Genomic DNA, 12,516 nt, shown 5'->3' on the forward strand with positions numbered 1-12,516 from the left:
ATGGCCTGTGAGTACATATTTTTGCCCATTTGTCCATAACCGGAGCAGTTATTTACAACATGCAGTCTATTAAAAGTGTTCCATCAGATTAAATTGAAGTAAAACATGCTCCCTGCAGCGGCGGGAGTGTAATTACCGTAATAACCGGATATTGGAAAGCGCAACGTCTCCTCTTTCAGAAACTGTTGGAATTTTTCAGATTGCGCAAAAACATCATAGAGTTACGGAACCGCAAAGCTGGCTTGTAAAAATGTGTCTTCGGTGACCCATTTCGGCTGATAAGAGACATGGCTAAGGTAAATTGCTAAGATGTGATGAAATAATCTTTGCTGGTTTAAGAAAGCCAATAATTTCTCCACATGTCAGGTTTGTAAGTGTTTGCTAGTCATAGCAGCAGCATTTTGAATGAATTGCATCTTCCTTCCCTCCTCCTGTTTGGTCCTGACAGTTGAATTTTTACAGTATATTTTATTAATGGAGCCAGATTATCCTCTACTTATTGGTTTCACCTTAATCAAAGAGATTAAAATGTCATCTGCTCTTAACTAGAAAGAAGCCTCAAGAAATAGTATAGAGTTTGGACCACTAGCATTGGGACAACTCTACAAAGTATTCAATTAATTACCAGACATTCCCATTTATTTATCTTTTTCAGTGTATTATCCAGTACATTATGAGCCACTGTGTGAAACGCAGCGCTGACATGCATGAATATCTTCTTTACCTGTGTATGCCGGCATGGTTGCAGTTCACTGACGGCATGATGAGAGTCACATGGATGGAAAAGAGACGAAGAATTGCTAACGTGTAAAATCTCCATGTGTGACAAAAGCTTTTAGATTGTGCAGATGTGTCTGTGTGTGTCACCAGCTGAGTGACAGATCTTGTTGAGTGATGGAGAACAGCAGCAGTGCAGCTCACTGGGGTGTAACACACGCACACACACACACACACACACACACACACACACACACACCTCTGGATATAGACAGCTGTGTGCATTGGTAATGCCATTTCAGCTCACTTCTCTTCACTTCCATCTCCTGCTTTTGGTCAGCTGCCCGTTCTCGCCTCCTGTCATTTTTTCCTCCGCCATCTTTTCCAATCTTGGTCGCTATATTTACCGTCTGCCCCTCTACATTTATGCACTTTTATCTTCTGCTGATTGTGTTTACTCCTCACTCTTTCTTACCCACAGATTTTCCTCTCACAGAGAGGAGAAACAAGCTGCTCTTTCAATAGGAGGGAGAATATCAGCCAGGTGCTTCTAATCAATCTACTCGAATGCATTTGATTAACTAATCATTGTCACCGTGACCGCCTCTGTAAACCAGGAGCATTGATGTGTCTGCAAACACAATACTGAGGTAGAACGACATCAGCAATGGCCCTGGAGAAGCAACTGTGCCTGGCGATCAATATGGGAAGTGTTAAAAGCTTATTTCCAAACAATTTAAAGTTCATCATTCTGCATTAATGACAAGTGGGAAACGTTTAGGACAGCTGCCAATCCTCGAAGGAGTAAATGTCCCAGCAAATTCAGCTCAGTGTCAGACTCTGAGACACTGCAAATACCCCTGGGCTCAATTTCAGCCTCAGTTTATGACACGACAGTAAAAACATTTAAAGTGTTTGGCTTTGTTCTGAAGGAGCAGCAAAGTTTCATAATGCACAGAACCATGTTGCTAGAAAAACCAATGCAAAATTAATTATCTCATACCAATCGCTAAGCATGTGACCTTGTTTTCCGTTATCAGACGGACGATGAAATAATCTGTATGACATAATATTCTAGAGCACGTGTGTCAAATAGAAGGCCCGTGGGCCAAATCCGGCCTGCCGTAGCTTTTTATGTGGCCCTCTAGATTCCAGACTAAACATTAAATGTGCTTAAATAATTTTTTGTCAGTCACATCAATGCAGTTTTTATCTCTTTACTGCCAAATTACATCAATCAGTCCCTCCAGTTTCTTGAGAATTATTGTGGAAATTCACACAAAATCAATAAATCTGTGCACTTTTTTGTGCTAATAATATAATTAACATAATTATGACATAATAGGGAATTTATTGCAGATTTTTCTCAGCTGCCTCAACCTTAATTGCAACAGTGTCATTCTTATAGCATGTATGTAATTTGGTAGAGTAGCCTTTCACAAAGTTTTAAATGGTTATTTTTGTAGTTGTTTTGCTGTCATTTAACATTAATAATGAGAAGCCAATGTTACAAAAATAATCAAGGATATAAACTGAATCCAAAAAACCAATATCCACCTGGCAGATACCTCATCTGATGAACACAAAGGCAAGAAGTGATGCTTTTATGAAAAGGGCTAGATGAGATTTAAAAGAAGGTTGTGAATTTGGCATTTAGCTTTTGCATGCAAAATTTATCAGGTGAACAAAACTGGCTGACATCTCATCAGCAAAACGGCACAGAGAACAAGCTGGCAGAGGCTTGACATTAAGCTTTTATGAATTCTGCACAGCGAAGCAACAGGTTGAGTAAACTGAAGCTGGGAAAGAGAGAACACCTGAAATCCACTAAATCCATTATATTATGATAATCAATTTCCACAAATCTAGTTCTTACAATGTAGGAATTGTGTAATAAAGTGAACATTTACATTTGAGCTGTGAAAATGCAGAACTGCTGAAGACTTGACGCGATCTCTTCTTTTCTCTTTAAAGCTGCGCCATTATCTCTTGCTAGCAAATCCAACCATTTTCAGATTTAACGCTTTTTACTGTAAGCTAATAAAAACACGAGCTGCTCATTAAAACTTTATATTGGATGAAGGGGATCCTGCTGCCAAAAAAGTCCAAAAGAAAACGAAACAAGAATAAACGGCGCTGGAGCTCAGTCTGTAAAATTTGCGTTACTGTACCCTATGCTAATGCTAATGCTACAAAATATTAGCCATGTGTAGTAGCTAATGTTTCTCATTCAATTGTGGTGAAAAGGAAACATGAGGCAGATTCGGAAAGAAATCTAATATTTAAAGCTCTTGAAAATACGCAGATGCAGTCCAGAGAGGAAATGTATGGAGGACTGATCCTGCCAAAATCAACAATAAAAATATATCGAAATAAATGGTGTCATAAAGTGATTATTGTGGCAAATATCACATCTACAAAAGAAAAGGGAACTTTCCCAGTGTATTTAAAAATACAGAATGATATAAAGTAGTAATCATTTTCCGTTTTCCAACCATTTAACTTTCCATTTTATTTCCAATTTTATTTTTTTTTATTTTTCATATTCTGCACTCATTCAACAAATCTTTTGTTTTTCTAAAATCTATTTTTTAATCATTTACAAATGTTTGCGCTTCATTCCATCAATCTGCCAAAGGTAGGAAGTTATCATAAGTAAAAACTAATAAATGCTACGTCCTCTCTTAAATATTATAGACACCAGAAGGATGTTAGTTTTCCTCTGATTTTAAATATTGCCTTACATCTGTCAGCATCTTTTTTGAACAACAGTGGACGGTTTGAGCTTTTCATCAAAATGTCATTCAGGATTTTCTCTAATGAATTTTCGCCCTCTCATAGCGTCTGTGTAGGTTGTAGCACTGAAAGACAGCCTGATGTCAATTTATGTAAACTGTAAATTAAATTGACAGCCGTAAAGGAGTCTGGGTTTTTCTCTCCAGCCTGCAGTGTTACCAGATTTATTCAGCTTTTCTTACAGGATATTTCTGGATATAAATCCTATTCAGTTTATGCACAGTTCTCACGTTAGTCATTGGTCAAGGCTGAGGACTCACTTCCAGCAATCGCATATTTTACAATTCAAGAAAGACGGCTGAAGCTTTCCTATTCAATGAATAATTATACAAAGTAACCTTGAAACTTTTCAATCTACATGAACTTTAAATTAAAGTCTATTCTTACAAATCCTCTTCCTCAGCTGAAGCTCTTCCTCCTTTTCTTTCTGCAAATGTAACATTTTCTGCATTGCTTTATCTGTTTCTGTGCTGAACACAAATGACCTTCCTGCTGCAGTTTGTGCTGCTGTTGTTGAAGCTTTGCTGCAGCACCAACACACATCAACCCGCAGCCCCAGCATCCTTGATTAGGCATGGACACGGTAATTGTTTTCATTGCCTTGGATGGAAACGACATTGAAGCTAATGTGGTCCATTGATCTTTTTGTTCGGAGGGAAATTGGGTTTGTTACCAACGTTGTAGATCCCTCGTGGACCACGTGTTAACCCCTCTAAACTCTGCTGTTTCTCTCCATTCTTCACCGTCTTTTTCGTTTTTTGTTGTTCTAAGTTAACTCTCTTTTGCAGTTTGTCTTCCAGTTAGGCTCCCACTGGTGTTCAGTATGGTGTTTATTTTTATGTGAGGCATTTAAATATGAGATAAAAGTAACATTCAGTGTAAAGTGTGTAAAACAACTCTCGTTTTTGGTATTCAAAGCAGTTTTGATCACAAAACTGCTTGAAAACTGCAAACCCTTTGGAAACTTTATTTCCACAGGGTTTCTCCCAGTGTATCATAAGCCTGGCGGGCCACCAGGCCTTACTTATGCCCCCACCAGGCTTAGCATTGCTTATTTACTGAATTTTTTTTTTTAGTGTTGGCATTTTTAAGTCTTTGTAGTTGGTTTTCAGATATTAATCTTCCAATCTACCAATAAAACATAGTTATCAAGTGATATTTTCAAATTTCCTGTCAACATTAAATATTTTTTAGCTCAAAAACATGACTGGTCGCTGGATTGAATGACTGCCTTTGCAAACAACCACCAGGCTTAGCAGCACATGAAAAAATTTAAAATTAGGATCAGACCAATAAAAAAATTACTATTTTTAATAATGGAAATATGGAGTTAATGAAAAGTATGTTTAATACCTGCTTAAAAGTTTTTATTTTCAAAATATACTTTAATTCTTACAAACTAGACTCGTGAAGACGAATATTTTAATTTATTGAACATGAATACATTTTGTTTGCCATTGCTGTAAACGTATTTTTTGGGATAATCTGGTGGTGTATTTAAAATATAGTTAACTTGAAAGGTCACCATAGTGTGACATAAATATCATCAGGTTCCTAATATCATCCAATGAAAGTTTATTTGTGAAAATAAATGGTATTTATTTGTGTTTTTTGCTGATTTTTTTGTGTGTGTTTGCAGTCAGAGTGCAGATCCAGCCCCAAGAAAAGCACCGAACCGGCCGTGGATCTGTTGGGCCTCGGTAAGACGTAACATTTTACCTTTAAAGTAGAGACGAGCAGGATAAGATATATTTCCTTTTTTTAGATAACTGCATGGCACAGCTTTCCAATTCAAATTATTGATCCCAAAGGGAAATTTTATTCATAGCATCAATAGTATTTTCTTTAACATTAACTGAAATTTATAGTGATTATAAATCAAAATTCCTATCAAGACAAGACATTTTTCATAATAAATTGCAAACGAATCAATAAAAGCCCACCGGTTTTTTGTTTTTTTCTGTGCTACAATAACTTTTATGTAGATTTAAACCAGCTAAATAAGTGGTAAAATTAAATAAAGTTTTGAAACATTCCAGCAAAGTGATGAAACCTTTTAGTTGTTTATTTGAGGAGCTCTGTTAGCAAGTCAAAAGCTGCAGGATTGTTTTCAAGAAATGGAGCCAATTAAACCTTTTAGCTGTGAAACGGTTCATGGGAAGCAAAGACACAGAAGAGGATGACAAATAACCGAGTAAGGAACGATCAGGAGTGTTGTACTCCTGTCAGAACATTAATTGAGCAGCTCTCAGCCGCATCATGGAAAGCAAATAAACACTCTCCTGTTGCATCTTCAAACGGCTACAAGCCAACTTGACAAGCATTTCAGTGCATTTCCTGTGATCCCTGCACACCCAGGCGTGGCGTGATGTTGTTCACACACGGGTATTTTCACATATTGTACATAATTGGACCTCTCCTGATGGCGCAGGAAGACTGAAATTTGCTGATCCTCCTCCTCGCTGGTTGCAAATTATTTCCTTTTACATGAATTCCTGCAGAGCTCCGAGTCCAGATTTGTTAAATGTTTTAGTTTTCTGTATTTTGCACAGACCAAAACACATTTTGCATTCGTAAAATGGTTCTTTGAAAGAACGTTGTGGTCTGTTAATATGCAAAAAGATGTGGTTGACCAGGAGAAAATTTAAAGGGTTGCTGAAGCTCAAGAGAGAAGTGCCCTTAACATTCATCAGTGCCCTTGGTGAGGTTATATAAAGAACCTGAAAATGAACAAATCTAAGTATAATTTCACAGAAAAAAATAAATTCCAGTCCCTTTATTCGGTAGGGAAACAAATCCATACTGAGAAATATAACTATTTTTTATAAAATCACTAGTGCGACAGTAATGGACACTACTTTCATTTCCCATTAAATAAACATGACTGAAGCGCTACTTGAGTCATGCTGTATGTTTTTAACTTGATCAGAGCCTCTAGGTTGTAATTCAGATTCTCTTTCAAAAGACATTTCTGTCTGAACCCCTAAAAGATGAGCCACCTGTGAGTTTCCTCATAAATTCAGAGAGAACTCAATGAAAACAAGCTGGCAGTCCAGATAAAATCATAAGTCTTTCCTCTTCAGAACAAAAATAGCGGACGGACTTGGTGCAGTGGAAAGTGATCCTGTTGTCAAATTTAAATATTCTCTTATTCTTCTGATTAGACATGATTGCTGGGTTTTTATTTAGATTCAAATTCTGCAGCTTACCTTCAGTCTTCAGCACCAAGACACCCGATCCATGCTTGTGACTTCCGCCTTTGTCTTTAGGGTAACAGAGTCGGGTCGACTTCAACCCCTTCACCTTATCTTCATCTCATTTTCTCACTAGATGGAAAAAATCTACCTTAAAGCTGCAGTATTTTAACTTTTATTAAAAAAATTATGTTTTACATAATTTGTTTAAAGTGTCACTATATCATGACATTATAGTATGAGACAGATAGTCCCAGTGCTACCTAAAACAACCAATCAGATCCAGGAGGTGGGTCTTAGACTTGTCAATCACAGTATCATGTGGTGCCACTCATCACCTTCTCCCTACCACCTTTGCTCTCTGCTGCTTCCTGATAGCAGAGCTTGTTCTGAATGTTCAGGCTAGTTAGCATAGCTGCGAATAACAGCACTAAGCCCCGCCTCCAGGCCCTGATTGTTTTTTTTCCCGGGAGAGGTGCATTTCTTGAGATCGCTATGGACCCCTTGCATGTTATTGTATACACCCGGAAATTTCGCACATCTGCACTACAATGGAGGGCAAAAAGACGATTCTTTTACACGCCATCCACAGCCGCGCTGCTGCGGTGGAGCAACTCCGTTAGCTAAGTGAAACCTGGAGATGTAGGAATTATTAATTTAGTCTAATGCGCCACAGGAAAGGGAAATAACTCAGAAAAAATGTTAGAGTAACTCAAAACTACTCTTTTTCACTTTCTGTGTCAGCTACGCCACACGTAGACTCGTTTCCATAGCAACTGACAACGTCGCTAACATATCAGGATTCAACACCTAAAAACATTCAGTTTGTTACAGTTTTATGTTTTTAGTCTTGATGCTTATTTTTAGATTAGTAATATAAGTGATCACTAAGGTACATTAGCTACCACTGCACTATTAGCTAAACTAACACTGGAGGTTGATTAGCTACCATTGCTATTAGCTAAGCTAACACTGCAGTTTTTGATTAGCTAATTTAAACACCTGCTCTACTGATGATGTGTCAGAGTTGGTGTGTAGGTCACCTTTTTTGTTTTGTAACTGAACTGAAAGAATGATTTCCACAGCACATCTACATGTTGAGGTTATCAAAGTCAAGCTAGCATAACTGAACTCTCCCTCACTATTTTTGTTCTTAAAACGTTTTACTGACAATATCCATTTGTTGTTGTGTTGATGATTAGTAGTAGAGCATTGCTTTCCTTTTTCTTTTATACGTCAGGCGTATATTTAAGATTTAGCACATTACATTGACAGCTTAACAGCTAAAGCTAATGCTACTCATTGTTAGCCAGTAGCTTTTTGCTCTCCAGCAGAGAGATGGGGGTATGGTTTCTCCTCAGGGAGGAGGAGATCGATCTTTTCACAGATTATTTGTCTCATAGCAAACTGTCATGGCTATATTATTTTTAACAAGTATGAATCTCTTTTGTAGACTCAAACTATCTATAGATACAGAAATTACATTCTCAGAGATTTTCATTTTCAAAGTGTCAACATTTAATTACAACTATGCATTCAGATTTAGAATCACAAAATATATATTAATTGGATTCTTTTATACACACATTCTTATCTACATGTCAACCATTTTATTTTACAAGGCCACAAAACTCAATTCATGACTACTGTATCTGATTTACAAGGACAATATATATTTGACTTGCATTTGTGTCCAAAGAACGGTCAAAGATCCCTCTTTCTTTTTTCTCCAACCTTGTGAGATGCTCAAGGAGACGACTAAACATGAGTGCAAAGTATTAACAGTGGATGTGTAATAATTTTATCTGTTGACGTGAGAGTTCCTCCCCCCCACTGTATAAAGGCATTAGCGTGATTATGCTCCTGCAGTAAGAGATAAATTAATCTTATTGTCTGTTATGAAAATGATTTGTCCTCTAGGAGTTAATTAAAACACACTTCCTCATGGTGACGCACCAGCTGTTAGGGACTGTTTGACCATTTTCACTCGTCAGTTTGCAGTGTGAACAGAAGGTTTTCTATCACTTGCATGCTGGGATTTTAATGGTATTCAGGGTTTCCACCAGAAAACCTGTGAAGTCCAGTGGTAGGGCTGCCCACCATGTTTTCGTGTTAAATGTTAAAAGTAGGGCTGTAACAATTCCTTGAATGATTCAAGTACCTCGATTATTAAAATTCCTTGAAGAAAAATATATGCCTGGAAGTTTTTTTTTATATTTAGCGCACCGTGTTCTGGTCGGGTGATTATTTGCGTTGCACAACGCTCTCACTTCCGCCTATTAGTTGTTGACGAAAGCTAAGTGTTAGCAGGAAAACGTCCAATTTTCAAGTTCAGTCAATATGGGGATATTTCATGGAGTTATGATGGTGTCTGGGTTTTTATCGTTTTTTTGAGGGATCAGTAAGCGTGCTTAAATTAACCGGCGCAATGCCTGGCAAGCCTTTCTCCTGCTGGAGCTGCTGCCTGGTGGTTGGTTCAGAGCGAACTGTGGCACAGGCTGCTGTTCTATAGTTGATACTTAATGTAAGAGTAGCTTTACGGACGAACCAGAATAAATTTTCCAAGCCATTTTTCAACGCAACATATGTGTCAAGATGCTAGCGCCGGTGGGTTAGTGACAGACACCTTGTTGTGCAGAGCTACATGTCGGTGTTAGAATCATGGTACAAAACCAATGAAAGACAAAAATCTTTGTGCAGTTTTTTTCTAAACAAACCGAGTAAGTGGAGTAATGCTGTTGGATTCAGAAAATGTTAGCTAGCTAATAAGATAGTTTTGTTGTTATCTGTCTGCAGAGGTGAGTAGTAGTGGTTTTACTTTACTTCAGTAACTTTTTTGTGGGGGGAAAAGGTGTAGAAGTAGTTTTAATCCATTTTACTAATAGTAACAGTAATAGTATGAACTCTTGGTTTGGTTTTGCATTTAAAGAAATAAACTATAGAGATTTTAAACATTAGATCCTGAGATTTCTGCAACATATGAGCTAACATTTATAGATAATTACTCAGCATTTTCTACATGCAATTTCTACAGTGGTTCTGGGTATTTTATTTGAAAGTCATACGTATTTATATTAAATTAAATGCCCGCTGTGCCTACCCATCGTCTCTGTGGTATTTGAGTTTTTTTGATGAACATGACATCAGAATGGCTGTAGCGCAAAATTAAACAGATGTCGCGAACTAGATTCAAACCTGTGACATTTTGACGACCGAGTGTGGGTTCGCCGGTTAACCACTGTAGCATTGTTCTCTGCGCTTGTTGACCTAAATCTAAACGGCAGCGGCGCAGACATGACAGGCCGGGTGGCTTCAAGGTTTCTTCTTCATGAATTTCTAATATGCAGTTGTTCTCCTTTACGGAGCTGCACTGTGCCGGAGCGAGTTGAGCGGATGAGGTGCTGGCAGAGCAGCCAGAGCCCCATGGACACGGCATTGATCAAAAATTCCCAACCGCAGCATGTAGGAGAGAGATTGCTATAAATAACCAACACTACACCTCTTCCAGCCACACTGGGTGGATGAGATTTCACACATAATCAATAAGTCAAATACACGGCAGTGTGCCTTCAGCATCTCCTTCATCAATCCCTCTGTAGCTCCATCTCTCAGGTAATGCTACTCCTCTGTTTTCAGTAAACCCTGCGCTCTCTCAGATCAGGTTGCTTTGTGTTTCAGTTGGTGCAGCAGTGCTGCCATGAGAGTAAAAACAGGGCCCAAATTTACCCCAAGGAGCATTCTTGCTCCAGTTCTCCTCCAGTTTCATCCTGATGAAACCATTAAATATAAGATGTTTAGATTGAATTACTATGGATGAATTTGTTAAACTATTCCTTTTTCATACAATCAAAGACTTTATTATCACTCTTTGCTTTTAATACAGTCAGCAGCAGTGCGACCCCTAATATTCTCTTTGTAAAGGTCAGGAGTTCTGGGATTACTGTAAAGAAGAATTAACATGTTTCAGGATATTTCAGTGAGAACTGATGGAAACTGCTGACCTTTTAAACACAACAATCTCCAGAGTCTATAACAGCTCCTCCATTGTGTTTCTGCCTTACATCTCAGTGGTGTAGGAAGACGCTGCTTTCAGCGAATAACACTTTACCTTCCCACACAAGTTGCCAAAGCTAGACTGCCATAAATGTTTCGAACATGCCAATAAGTCTGCAGTACAAGCATCCCAACTTACTGAATTAAATCCCTTTTTCTACTTTAAAACTTCCGCAAATCTTTTGTTGCATAGATTGAACAAGGTGTTATTTCACTTTCCCATGCTAAGTCAATTGATCTGCCAACTAAGCTAGTAGTTTATCTGCTTAAAACAAGCACCTGTAACAAGATACAAAGGGAGTTTGTATCTTGTTACAAAGTTACTTTTAAGTTATTTTGTCTTATTTCAAGCATATTAAGATATTTTCTCTTGAAACTGGACCAAATTTACTTGGTAAGATTCGGTGTATTTGCAGTGTGAATTCTTTTGGTGCGTTCACACTAAACCCATCTGACGCTTCAAATTTGACACGTGTGCATTTTGGTGCGTTCACACCAAATGTCTGTGTGAAGTGTCTGACGTGTTGGACGCACTCGATGCATCAAACGCTCAAAATTCTCCAAACGGTTCAAATCGTGCCACGCTAGAAGCTCAAAACGGCCCTCGACACGCCTCCTAATAGACTTTGAATGTAAACCAGATGCTCCAAACTCATTTGGTATGAACGCACCATATACCTTTCATCCCCCTATATTTGCTCTATATTACCAAAAGCATTTTCTCACCCATTCAAATTGTTGGAATCATGTTTTCCAATCACTTCCATGGCCACCGGTGTGTAGAAGGAAGCAGCTAGGCATGCAGACTGTTTTCACCAACATTTGTGAAAGAATGGGCCAATCTCTGGAGCTCAGTCAACTGTCAGCTGTATTATAAGAAAATGGAAGCGTTTGAGGACGACAGCAATTCGGCCACGCAAACTGATGGAGCGGGGTCAATGGATGCTAAAGTTCATAGAGCAATGAGGTTGCCAACTTTCTGCAGAGCCAATCACTACAGACCTCCAAGCTTCATGTGGTCTTCAGATTAGCTCAAGAGCAGACCGCAGAGAGCTTCATTGAGCACCTGCATCCAAGCTAAACATCACCAAGTGCAACGCAAAGTGCCGGATGCAGTGGGGTACAACACGCCAAAGTGACGAATCACTTCTTCCTGATGGAAATCTGATGATGGACGAGTCTGAGTTTGGCGGTTGCCAAAAGAATGTTATTGTCTGACTGCAATGTGCCAAGTGTAAAGTTTGGTGGAGGAGAGATTATGGTGTGGGGTTGTTTTTCAGAAGCTGGGCTAAATGAACTCTGAATGCTTCAGCATACCAAGACATTTTGGACAATTCCATGCTCCCATCTTTGTGGGAACAGTTTGGATCTGGCCCCTTCCTCTTCCAACATGACTGTGCACCAGAGCACAAAGCAAGTCCATAAAGACACGGATGGCAGAGTCTAGTGGAGATGAACTGAGTCCTGATCTAAACCCGATGGAACATCTTAGGGATGAATTAGAGCCAAGACAGAGACCCAGGCCTTCTCATCCAAGTATATGTCTTCAAAAAAGCGCTTCTGGAAGAATGGTCAAAAATCACCATAAATACTAATCCCGGTGGACAGTATTCCCAGAAGAGTTGAAGCTGTGTAGCTGCAAAGGGTGGACCAACTTCATATCGAACCCCATGGATCAGGCCATGGATCAGGGATGGGATGCCACATACAGTTGTGGTCAAAAGTGTACATACACTTGTAAAAAATCATAATGTTA

General features: G+C 38.7%; 1 protein-coding gene across 2 annotated transcripts in view; it reads left to right on the forward strand.

The window, feature by feature from the left end:
* The window catches only part of LOC106937735 (stromal membrane-associated protein 1-like), a 62,436-nt gene that overhangs the window by 21,275 nt on the left and 28,645 nt on the right, over nt 1–12,516 (forward strand). For both annotated transcript variants that reach the window (XM_015019392.1, XM_015019393.1), the window contains exon 4: nt 5,153–5,213. The gene's annotated coding sequence lies outside the window, so the exon portion shown is untranslated. The remainder of the gene's footprint in view (nt 1–5,152; nt 5,214–12,516) is intronic.

The sequence above is a fragment of the Poecilia latipinna genome, unplaced genomic scaffold (assembly GCF_001443285.1).
Source record: "Poecilia latipinna isolate Pla-1442-1.1 unplaced genomic scaffold, P_latipinna-1.0 Scaffold2428, whole genome shotgun sequence".
Taxonomy (NCBI): Eukaryota; Metazoa; Chordata; class Actinopteri; order Cyprinodontiformes; family Poeciliidae; genus Poecilia; species Poecilia latipinna.